This window comes from Dromiciops gliroides, chromosome 1 (assembly GCF_019393635.1).
Source record: "Dromiciops gliroides isolate mDroGli1 chromosome 1, mDroGli1.pri, whole genome shotgun sequence".
NCBI classification, from domain to species: domain Eukaryota; kingdom Metazoa; phylum Chordata; class Mammalia; order Microbiotheria; family Microbiotheriidae; genus Dromiciops; species Dromiciops gliroides.
The window spans coordinates 453,007,610-453,020,974 of NC_057861.1; the positions used below are offsets into that span (position 1 = coordinate 453,007,610).

At 37.1% G+C, this 13,365-nt stretch overlaps 1 protein-coding gene across 1 annotated transcript in view; it reads left to right on the forward strand.

Annotated features, from left to right (window-relative positions):
• Positions 1–13,365, forward strand: part of ADGRV1 (adhesion G protein-coupled receptor V1) — a 786,537-nt gene that overhangs the window by 558,752 nt on the left and 214,420 nt on the right.

The window sequence follows — 13,365 nt, forward strand, 5'->3', positions numbered from 1 at the left end:
GGGAGGTTTTCCTCTAATCACAAGGAAATAAACTTCCTGGCAGCCAACCCTCTATGTTGCTCAACTTAGCACAACCCTCTCTTCTGATCAAAATATATATATATATATATGTCTTTAAAAGGTGTGGTATTTCATACAGATGTTTCTGTTTTATTATACTCTGGCCTCTGATATGACTTCTTTTTTAAAGAACACCACAACTTATTTTCATGATTTTTAACTTTTCAAAGACACATTAAAGGGGGCAGCTAGGTGCACAGTGGATAGAGCACCGGGCCCTGGAGTCAGGAGTACCTGAGTTCAAATTTGGCCTCAGGACACTTAACACTTACTAGCTATGTGACCCTGGGCAAGTCACTGCTAATCCCCCACCCCCCCCAATTGCCTCACTTAAAAGAAAAAAGACACATTAAAATAGAATACACAAATCAGGGCATATAGAAATTACTTCACTAGGTTTTTATGACAGCTCTGCTACTTGGCAAGCCTAAATTTCCCCTGCACTTGTATAGCATCAATGGGTAAAAATACACTGTCCTGCTCAGTTGATGATGAGGGATGGGTCTAAATTGGAACCATAAAAGCAAGAGACATCACTGTGTTAACACAACACAATAGTAGCTGCAGGAAGAAAGCATGAGCTTGCTTTCTGGATTAGAGAGATTCTGAAAAACTGTGTTTCTTGTTCCATAAATATTATGTGGTTTACATCTTTCTGGATATTGAACCACATCTTCCCAATGATTTTCATTCCTACTTTAGAGATGTGCTCCCTGACTTTTACTTTGTTTCAGCCAATCTTCATCAGTGCATATTTTCCCAAGCAATTTTTGCATAAAATGTTATCCAAGTTTAAATTAAAATATTTACAATGAAAGAAAGCTTCACATAATTTTGAAAAGAATAAGTTCTTTACATTAAAATATTCTCACATAGCCAAATGTTCAAACAGCCTCAGTATCAATTATTCTACTTTCCAGGCATTTTGTTAGATGTAAATATGGTTATACCATTTTTACAGAGTGAAAAGATTGCTGAATTGGGAAGTGAAAGGACATGTTCAAATCCTAGCTCTGATAAATACTACTTGTCTGACCTTGAGGCAAGACATTTCCCTCCCTGGCCCCAATTTCCTCATCTGTAAAATAAGAGTGTTAAACTCAATGTTCTCTAAGCTTCCTTACAATTAAATAAAAATAACTAGCATTTATATAGCACTTTAAAGTTTGTGAAGCACTTTACAGATATTATCTCCTTTTATCCTAACAACCACCTTGAAAGGTAAGTGCTCTCATTCCTATTTTACAGATAAAGAAACTGAGGCAGACAGAGGTTAAGTAACTTTCCCAGGGTGATGCCAGATCTACCAGTCTATCTACTCTGCCACCTAGTTACCTCATTTATTGAATACTTAGCTATGAATATAGGATCCTTTGTCTTCTTTCAGGAATGTTACTAGACATTATAAGGGCATGATTTTGTTGACTTAGTGACTTGCATCGGTTCAGATTTCCTTTTTGTTCTCTTTTTTCTTTATTTCCTTTCTCTCTTCCTTTTTTCTCTTTCTTTCCTTCTTTTTTTGAAAGGAAATGTTGCATAGTGGATAGAGGATTGCCTCAGAATCAGGATGAAAGTCATGTGACCCTAGACAGAATCATTTAACTTCTCACTACAACAGGCATCTCTCTAAGACCCCAAATTGCAGAGCAGCTGCTGATATATATATGTGTGTGTGTGTGTGTGTGTGTGTGTGTGTGTGTGTGTATGTATGTATGTATGTATATGTATAGGAACAAGGAGTTTCCTCATTGGACATTCTGTACACCAATTAAACCACAAGTCCAGACCAAGAGAAATGGTGGTTGTTTCTTTAGCACACTTAATCATTTCAATGGTGTTTTGAATTTTATTTGTATTTTTTACTGGACAAGGAAGTACAGAAATTTGCACACCTCTGTGAGTCATTGAAATGGTTTGATGGAAGGAGGAAGGGATTAGGAGGGAGATAAATCCCTTGCCTCTTCACTCTTCAGTGAACAATGTACAATGTTCCACTTATATAGGTAAGTCATATTCCCTTGCTATGATTTATTTTATGAACAAATGTGAATCTAATCATTTAAGACCTTAGGGAAACAAGCAACATATAAACCATAAATACATAAATACATTAAATGCTATATGCCAAATTAATGTATGCACATTGAGGATATTGTACTGTGATTTTTAAAGAATGTATTTCCAGCATAAATCTATGCCATGGGGCTTAATTTAGCCAAAGGACTGTTCCAAGACCCCCCCAGGGGCTAATACCTTCCTCTCTGAAATTGTCTTCCATTTCATATAGATATATACAAGCAGATGTATATCTATCCATATGTGTATATTCACATATATACATGTACATATATATATACATATTGATATAGATATCTACTAGCATGTATATATAGGCACATATGTATATGTGTGCATATACACCTGATTATTTACAAATGGTAAGCTTCTTGAGGAAAGGGATGAGAGGATTTTTCCCCCTATCTTTGTATGTTAACCCAGTTCCTGGCATATAGTAAGAGCCTGATGAATACTTGGAAGCTGCATGACTATCTAACTAGGATGATTATAGAGTAATGATTGGTTTCCATGACCCACAGTGCCTATTATTGTCATTACTATAAAGGGACAGTATATATGTATATTGCAAAAGGAAACTGTGGTTCTGTTTGCCAATCCAATACTAAAATGTGTCAGCTGCCTGTAGTCAGATAACATTAGAAGTAGCAGCTAGGTGGTGCAGTGGATAGAGCACCGGCCCTGGAGTCAGGAGGACCTGAGTTCAAATCCAGACTCAGACACTTAACACTTACTAGCTGTGTGACCCTGGGCAAGTCACTTAACCCCAATTGCCTCACCAAAATAAATAAATGGATAGATATACATACATAGATAAGTAGATAAAAACAAATAGATAATAGATAAATAAATAAATACCCCCCCAAAAAAAGAAGAAGAAGAAGTAATATTACCCTAAGGTAAAGAAATATACTGCATCACAAAAGGCATCATTTTCTGGGTTCTGATTTGTGTGTGTGTGTGTGTGTGTGTGTATGTGTATGAACAGTGCCTATCGAATATTTCTCAAGACACTTCATAAATTGTCTACCCATCATCAGATATCCAGTCAATAGGGCCCCTGATATGAGTCACAGGCAAGTTCCTTGTTTAGAGAAAGGAGAATTAGTCTGCTATCAAAGACTGGAAGGAAAGAAAGGAGGATAATTGAATCATTTTTCAAAATACAAGAAGATAGTTCAGAAAGAAACAGACAAGTAGGAGAGTTTATATGGAAATATTTGTTTTGGGGTGTTCATTAACATTTCAGAATAAAGAATACAAACTGGAAAGGTTAATCACCACAATATTTACTATATAAAAAGTTTTAGTTCGCATAATGAAAGGCATTTTCTATAGCTTCAAAAAATAAAACTTAGCTTTTTCCCAATGACTCTGGAGAGTTGTCTAAGCTGTTTGGAAAAGTCAGACTAACCTGTTTGAGGACTAGAAGATAACAGTGAAGAACTCTCTAGTACTCATTTTCAAAGTGACATCCTGCTAATCTAAAAAAGCTCAAATAGTTTATGAACTTCCAGTTTTAAACTGAGTTAATATGACTCAACACATCCTATTTTAAAGAGATTCTTTTAAGAATAGCATCCTTCAACTCTGTAGAAACTGAACCCTTTTTAATCCATATGAATATTATATTATATTGGCAATCATATATTTTCATAATGTAAAAACTATTTTCAAATTTTTTGGGTGGTGACAACAGAATTGTTTTTAAATTTTAATTGAGGGGGTAGCTAGGTGTGCAGTGGATAAAGCACTGGCCCTGGATTCAGGAGGACCTGAGTTCAAATCCTGCCTCAGACACTTGACATTTACTAGCTGTGTGACCCTGGGCAAGTCACTTAACCCTCATTGCCCCATCAAAAAAAATTTTTAATTTATAACTTTTGTTCTTATATCACCTTTATTTTCAAACCTGTCCCCTTTTCCCTACCCAGAGAGCCATGCCTTATTACAAAGAGTAAAAAAAGAAAGAGAGAAAAAAGAAATTGAGCAAAACTAACCAACACATCAACTGAATCTGACAGCACATATGTTGATCCATATTCATAGTCCCCTACCTCTTCAAAAGAAGAAGAGAGTTATATTTTCTTACCTCTTCTTCTAGGCCCTTGCTGGCCACTATAATTATACAGGATTCAATTTTGTTTTTTCAGGGCTTTCCATTTATATTGTTTATGTTGTTTTCCTGGTTCTGCTTACTTCTTTTTGCATCAGTTCACATAAATCTACTCATACTTTTCTAAATGCTTTGTATACATAATTTCTTACTACATTGTAGCATTCCATGATATTCAGATACTACAATTTGTTTACTAATTCCCCAATTTATGATCATCTATGTTGCTTGCATTTTCTTGCTTTAAAAAAGTGCTTCTTTGAATGTCTTCTATGTATATTTGGACCTTGACCTCCCTTTAAGTATATTCCAAGCAGTGGGAGTTCTAAAAGGGTTATGATCATTTCAATTACTTTCTTAACATAACTCCAGATTGCTTCCCAGGATGTTTGGACCTATAAACAATGTATTATTATTCCTTTCTTTCCCTATCCATCATCTTGGGCAATTTGTTGGATATAAAGTAGATGAAGAAACTTAAATAAGGTACTACTGATATTATTTAGCCAAGTTATTAGCATTTTTTACTTTATATGTCCACACCCAGACTATGAAACTTTCTAGCTTCTTTCACATCTAAGGAAGGGGTTGAAATAATTCCATTTGGAAGTCTGTTCAAACATCCATCTTAACATTAGTTGCTTTGTGAATTTCTTAGTGGATGGGCTGGAGGGGAGGAGAAAAGGATGCTTAAAGCAGAATTAGTGTTCAAGGCATTTAACTTGGTTAACCCTATGGGAAGTGTATATTCCCAAATCTGACTTCCAGAAAAGGATACTAAAGAAAGCTAATTAGATTTCTGAAATTGATAATGGACTGTGATTTCCTAAACATGCGGTGGTATGATTTCATTGGTAGCAATAAAAAACATGCTTTGCCTGCTTTTTCATTGTGACAGTTTCATGTTGACAGTCACATTTCTGTAACGCTTTATTTATGTTAAGCAGTCAACTAGAGAACACAACCCGAATAGGTATACAGTAGAGAGTTCCTATGAATGCCAGAAACCCAGCTATATGCATGGATACCAATAATCTACCAGTGGATTTTACTGGCTTATCTTAAAAGCACTGTGTTTGTTTGAAATGATAAAATACCAGGTTTTTTCCTACTCTTTTTTGTTCTGAAACCTTCTTCCAGGAGCACAGTTTAAAACTTCTGACTTTTTGACCTCCTATTGGGTCTTTTCCAGTTTCCTTTGTCTGATTAGTAATAGGCAAATAAAGGAGTGAGGACTTTTTCTTCAAAAGGGCTCTTTGTTCCCTCCCACCCATCCTTGAGTTTGTCCTACAATTCACTTTGTCCTTTTCCTTGGGTTGAAGGGTTGTAGGAAAGGAGTTTGGGTTTAGGAAACTCCATTTATAATGAAAATTTCACTAATAATAATAATAATAATACTAATAATAATAACATATTTATCTTGCTCAATCTGCAAATGAAAAAATGGGGCTTCAAGAAATTAAATGGACTTGCCCACTGTCACACCGTTAAAAGCAGCTGAGCTGGAATTCAAACCCAGATCTTCCTGAGTTCAAGTCCTTGGTACTATTTGCATTACCTACCATGTTACCACTCCACATTTATTTAGTTGTCTCTCTAATTTCTGAGTCTGAGGTTTGTTTGTTTTTCTGGTTTAAGATTTCATCATTCACCCAATGATATATCTTCATGTTGTATTGTGACCAAAACCATCTCTTTGAGTCTAGTATAATGTAATAGCAGTCTTTTCTATGGTATTTTATATAGATAATCCTCATCTGACTCTCCCAGTAAGCCTGTGAGGTAAGGATTATCTACCCTGATTTTTCAGATGAGGAAACTGACTTACGAAAGTAAGGTAATTTATGTCATATAGTGAGTGAGAGCTACACTACAGTGTAGTAGAAAGATTGGATTTAGAGTCAGAAGACCAGGGTTCAAGTCCTGGGAATCACCTCTCCAGGCTTTAGTTACTCATTTAAAATGAAGATGATGACAATTTTTGTTGCTGTGAAAATCAAATAAGATGTGGCACTTGAATGTGATGGAATACTATTGCACTGTAAGAATATGGAGAAAATGGGGAGGCTTGGGAAGACATATGAACTGATGCTAAATGAAATAAACAGAACCAGGAAAATAAAATACACAATGAGTTGAAAGAACACTACCAATGGTACCTAAACTGTAACTGTATCCAGTGTAATTATAATAATCAAGCTTGACTACAAAGAAGAGATATGAGAATGTACCTCCCTCCCTTCTTTGAAGAAGTGGGGCCCATCACTTAAACTATGTGTTTGTTAGTTTTACCAAAATGCTTTTCTCTCTTTCTTTTATTCTTTGTTATAAGAGACTGCTCTCTTGGTGTGTGAGAAGAGGGCTATATTGGGAATTTTTTGAAGAAATCAGATGAAATACTTGTAAAGTCTTTTGTTAATTGCAAAACACTATACACAAGATTGAAGGCAAAAGGAAAAGAGGATGACAGAGGATGTGAAGGATGGATAGTATCATGAAAACAACTAACATGAATTTGGAAGACTTAGGAAATAGTGGAGAAAAGAAGGACCTGGTGTGCTTTCAGCCATGGAGTTACAGAGTTGGGCATGACTGAACAACATATACAACTTTATTGTTTTTGTAGCTGTTTTTTTTTTTTAAATAGAAGAACTCCAGCTCCAACCAGGTCTTTTGACTAAATCCTATTTCTTAGAGACTGAGAAAACCAGAAAAAAGGGTTAGAACTTGATGCCTGAGGCAGTAGGGACCCCACAGCTATTTGGAATGGCCATTTATGTCCTAAATCTATTTAAGAAAAGGTTGTATTCTTGAGGCTGCTTTTAAAGGTATCCTTGATATTGATGTTAAAAGCATGATGGAAGAAGCTAGCCCTTGGGTACAGTCAAGGAAGGAGCATAGACAGAGATACAAATGATCGAATAAGTACAGGGACCACTAGCAATAAAGAGTGAGATAGAGAGAAGAGAGAGAATAGCAGTGAATGAGAAGTCTTCTGGTGTGTGTGAGGGACTGGCAGGGGTTTGAAAACCCCAGAATTTGGACTCTGCAGCTCCAGCTGAGCTGCCGGAAGCTACATGAGGGAGTCATCTAGGCCAGAGAGGCCTTGCTGTGTTTTTTTGTTTGTTTGTTTTTTTCTTTTTTTGCAGGGCAATAGGGGTTTAGTGACTTGCCCAAGGTCACACAGCTAGTAAGTGTCAAGTGTCTGAGGCCGGATTTGAACTCAGGTACTCCAGAATCCAGGGCCAATGCTTTATCCACTGTGCCACCTAGCTGCTCCCCATGCTGTGTTTTTAATCCTAGTTTTCCTCCCCCCAACACAGTCATACCAGTATTAAGGAGCTGTGATGAGAAGTTTGGGTTTGTATAGTGACTAAATCCATCGATAAATCAGCAAGCATTTATCAAGCACTAATTGTGGGTCAGGTACTATACAGAATTTAAAGTCAAACTGGCCTTCCTTCAAGGAGATGCCATTCCAATGGTGGAGTTAACATATAAATCTATACAGAATATACATAAAATTCATACAAAATAGCATGGGGAGAGAGGGAAGTATCAGTTAGAAGGGCAAGGAAAGACTTCATCTAGGAAGATGTGAGCTGAATCTTTACCGAGGCCAGGGATTCTAGGAGGGAGGACGTGATAGGCAATGGGAACAGACAGTGTAACCTCTCAGGGAAGAGAAATGGTGCTCAGTGGTGATGATAGTGGGTATGGGGTGGTGATGAGTCCAGGGCACTGAGAGCATGAAATGTGACTGACATTTGCATGAGAGGTCTTTACCAAAGAAGCCTTAAGCCTTTCAGCTAATGCATTCTACATCTCCATCTCATTAGGATATTTATTGTGCATCTGCCCAGTTTTTTCCACAGCAGTATGCAAACTGTTGCATGCACACAAAACTTTTGGCCTTGAATATTTTATAGTCCCAGTGGTAAAGACATTAATCATGGCTATGCTATCTCACTGGAAATCTCAGCTTCTGCCTCCCTTTGTGAAGGCACAGATGATTCCTTTTCATTTGACGAACAGGAAATGAAACTGAGAACTTTTTGAGTGTTGCACTTTCTTTGGCATTGTACAGGAAAGGGACCTTGGCTTGTCTGAGTCTGTCCAGTTCATTTTTAATTGGAGCTATTTACAGGACAAGTATTGCCTGAAATTTCATTTCAATTCTAATTTTAAAGTAAATATTGCCTTTCTTTTTTTGTTGTTGTTGTTGTCGTTCAATCATTTTTTAGTCATATACAAGTCTTCATGACCCCATTTGGGTTTGTTTGTGCTCTTTTTTTGGCAAAGATGCTGGAATGGTTTGCGCTTTACTTCTCTAATTTACTTTTTAAAAAAACACAAATTTAAAAGATATCACATTATTTTCCAAACTAATGTAACTTCTACATCTGCATTATGCCCAACATCTAAACAGATATTTAATTATCCATCTTTATACTGTTGCAAATCATTTTCCCTGTGTGTAAGCTACATTTTTGCACTTGTCTTAAAGTCTGGGAAAGACTCTCATAAAAAATGGTGTAGACTGGGGTTCTTACCCTTTTTTGTGTCATGAAACTCTGGTAATCTGGTGAACCCTGTGGACCCCCTTCTCAGAATGACACTGTAAAATGTATAATATAAAATACATAGACTTACAAAGGAAATCAAAGGTTAGAAAAAAAATAAAGAAGCACTAATTTTCCCATTCAAGTTCATGGATCCTCTAAATCTATCCAAAGATGCCCCAACATCAGTTAAAGAACCCCTGGTAGTGGAAAGATAGCTGGACCAGAATCAGGAGATGGGGGCTAAGTCTAACCTTGCCATAGCTATGTGACACTGAACCAATCTCTTCCCTTTATTGGACCTCATTTTCCCTCCAAAATGAAGTTCAGCTAGACTTTGTATGCAGTCCTTTCTGGATCTAAGATTCTATGATTCTGGGGGCAGCTAGGTGGCACAGTGGATAAAGCACCGGTCCTGCATTCAGGAGGACCTGAGTTCAAATCTGGCCTCAGACACTTACTAGCTGTGTGACCCTGGGCAAGTCACTTAACCCCCATGGCCCTGCCAAAAAAAAAAAAAGATTCTATAATTCTGAAATTGTAGAGCCCAAAATATCCTGCCAAGATGATTAAATCCATCTCTTTGGCTTTAGATGGCTTCCACAATCCACTTGTTTGTAATGTCCTTCAGACTGGTTGCATGGCTCCTTAGATGGAAGGCAGAAACTGTGGCTTTTTTTTTGGGGGGGGGGATGAGGCAGTTGGGGTTAAGTGACTTGCCCAGGATCACACAGCTAGTAAGTGTTAAGTGTCTGAGACCAGATTTGAACTCATGTCCTCCTGAATCCAGGGCCGGTGCTCTATCTACTGTGCCACCTAGCTGCCCTAACTGTGGCATTTTTAACATCTGTATCCTCAGCCCACAGTACTTTCCATGTAGTAAACACTTTTCATTTGTAGAATTTAATTAAGTTAAATCCATTTAATTATTCAAATTGTAAAGAGGGAGAAAGCCCTAGATTTGAAGCCCAAAGACCCAGATTCGAATCTCAGCTCTGTTACTTAACTGCCTTTATGAGCTCGTGTAAATTATTTCAACCCTCTGGATCTTGACTTAGCTAGCCATGAAATATCAGAGCTGAACTAAGTGATCTCTCAGCCTCCTTTCCAATCTAAATCATTATCCTATAACCCTAAGTAAGACTTATTGTAAGTACAAAAATATAAGTAAATAAACAAAGATGAGCTGTGCTTGTTTGTTTGTTTTTCCTAAAGAAAAAGGGACAAGAGGTCATTGTGATGCTGTGTGGTACAGTGCACTGAACAGAAAGTCTGGGGACCTAGATTCCAGTTTTGACATTGAGTAATTGGGTGATGCTGGGGAAGGCACTTTAAAATCTCTGAATTTCTGTTTCCTTAGCTATATAAGGAAACATTAAGATTTTATATATGTGTGTGTGTGTGAATTATCATTATGATAATTTTGTGATCTGTCAACACAGTTGATTTCTGTGGTATTACAGCCTAATCAGAATGCTTTCCCCCCCCATCCTAATTTCTTCATAATGTCAAATTCAGTACATGGATTGTAAAAATAGTGATTTAGAAGTAATAAGAAATTACAGAATGTTAGAGTTGGAAGGAAGTTTAGACTTTCAATAGGACTTCCTCAGCCCCTATATCATATATATGTGTGTGTGTGTGTATGTATATATTTACACACACATATGCTTTTATATGCATTATATATAATATACATTATATATGTGCATTGAGAGAGAAAGAGCATGCTTGGTACATATTTGTTTGCTTTTTGTATCCCTAGCAGTTAGCATAGTGCCTAGCACATAGTAGGTGCTTAATAAACATTAATTGAATTTAATCGAATCGAACCTACTTGTTTCAACCCCCACATTTTACAGAGGAGGAAACAATCAGACAGATGCTATGACTTCCAGAAGGCCTCATAGCCTATCAGTGGTAGAGCTAGGACTAGGAGGCACTGAGGTTTTGAAAAGAAAAAAAAAACATTCATACTTTATCCTACAAAGAATAGCTCAAAAGTGCATGAGAGTATCTTTAAATATTTCATGCAGTAACAAAATTTCACCAAGAATTTATCATCTTATGATTTTAAATGTAGGAGCTCAAATAATGTCTTTTACATAACCTGGACATATCCTCTTTTTGAGGTTTAGCCACCTCGGTTGTAAATCTGGTTTGTCTCTTTTACTTCAAAATAACTGGAGGTTGAACTGAGGTTTCAAAAGTGATCCCCCAGCTCTGTGTGTGTGTCTGTGTGTGTGTGTGTCCAGGACTTGCTTTTCTAAGAAATTGCATTAGATAGTGGAGATGGTATATATTTGTTGATTAAGGCTACAGATAAGCCTACTTATGCCCCCAAATAGGAGCTAACTCTCTGAATACAGTGTGAAATTAGCTACCAAGGGGGCATGTGTGTTTAGTGGGGTGTGTACAAGTGGTCGAGGGAGTACTGGTATTATTTTCCCAATCCTGAGAGTTCACTTAAGGAAACAATATGGCCCACATTGTGAGATCAACATTTTCTGCTTTCCTTCAATTCAGAGTGTCACAGCTAATGTGCTTTAGTGGGATTCTCAGATTGACTCAAAGTACAGCTCATCAGTCTCCATCAGGGCTGAGAGTATAGAACAAAGTCCTCAAATGAGTATTGATTGATTTACTGTGTATATCCTATAGTGTCTTCTCATATTCCTATTTATGCTTTCTATTACACCCATTTGTTATTATTTGTATTGCCTACATGTCACAAAAAAGCATGATGTGATGTTCTCCACAAATCCAGGTGGTATATCCATTGCTCTTTAAGTACAGTGCCTGTGACCATGTATTTTCAGTCGGTTTTCCAGGCTACTTTATGTAGTGGATAGGGATCAGAGTCTGGATATTTTGTGTGAGTCTGAGCAAGCCACTTAACCTCTTAGTACCCCAAGAAAGTTTCAAAGATTCTAAGATCAGCTAGGAAAAATGCAGATGTTTTGGTAGAGGAAGTCCCTCACCAGTAGCTACCAAGACTAATGAAATCACCAGTTCAGTGAAAAAACAAAAATAACTGAGTAGCCACAATGACACCAGAATCCTTTCCCAGAGCCTCATCTTGGCATAAAGGAGTATCCGGGGTTCTTAGAGACTTCCATTTGAACACTGACTGGAAAGTTTTAAAATAAGGTCTTGGCAAAAGACTATGTTTATTGATCAAGGACCAACATAGCTAACTTAAAAAGTATTGCCAATGGGCAGCTAGGCGGCACCGGCCCTGGATTCAGGAGGACCTGAGTTCAAATCTGGCCTCAGACACTTGACACTTACTAGCTGTGTGACCCTGGGCAAGTCAACCCTCATTGCCCCACCAAAAACAAAAAAGTACTGCCAACGAAAATGATGGACATTTTGGCTGCGGTGACCCTTGAAACAGATAATAATATAAAACAGCACTCAGCTTGGTATATCATACACACACCCCTTTTCTGCAGTGATGGTAACACAGTGGCAGAAAGGGGGCCAAGAGGACTAAGACATATAATTTTTAAACCAGCAGTTCTTAACCCTTTTTTGAGTCATGGATTCTTTCTGAAAGTCTATGAAGCCCTTCTCACAATAATGTTTTTAAATACATACAATAAAATACATAGTACTACAAAGGAAACCAATTATATTGAAATGCAGCTATCAATATTTTTTAGAAACAAATTCACAGATCTGAAATATATCTTCAGGGACCTTAGGAGTTTGTGGACCCCAAGTTAAGAACTTTTGTCTTAGCATTGGTTCTTTTTAATATGTAAAGTTTGTCTCATGACCAAGAAGTTAATTCAGTGCTTAGAAAACCAAACCACATCCTTATCAATATTTTTAGAAAAAAAAATCTACTCAGAAGACATAAGATAGCTCAAGCTGAATAGAATGAAGGCTCACAGCTTCTCCTAAAAGAGGTTCATAAAAGCATCAGAAGAGAGTTCATTTCAGCATCCTCCCAAAGGCACAAGGATATCATTTCATGGGACACTTTGTAATCTAAACTGGCAGCACTCAGGATGAGTATAAACAGAGAGACAACCATGAAGATAATAGCAGTTCTTCTGCTAGCATATATTTCTGAGAAAGTAGTAGAGAAGTTTTATGGAGAATATAACAAAATCCTCCAAATTTAATCAATGTATAGCTTAGTACTCAATGTATTAATTGTAAAGGGGGGTGCATAAGGAAGTATGGTTCCCTGAAAATGGTAGGAAATGTGGCTTAAGGTCAAGAAATGAAAGAAGCAAAAGGGCTAGAGTTTATTCAAAAGTGTCACACCTACATATCATAAAATTTTTCTTTCACATAAAGTCAACAAGCATTAAGTTGCTACTATGTGCCAGGCACTGTGTTAAGCACCAAGAGTACAAAGAGAAAAATAAACAACAAAAACCAAAAACCAACAGTCTCATGTTCTCAAGGAGCTCAGATCTAATGGGGGAGACAATATGCTGACAACCTTATACAAACAAGAGGACTGGGAAAGGCTTCTTGTAGAAGAGAGAATGAAAATTTCAGACAAGGGGAGAGCCAGTGGAAATTCTGAGAGTT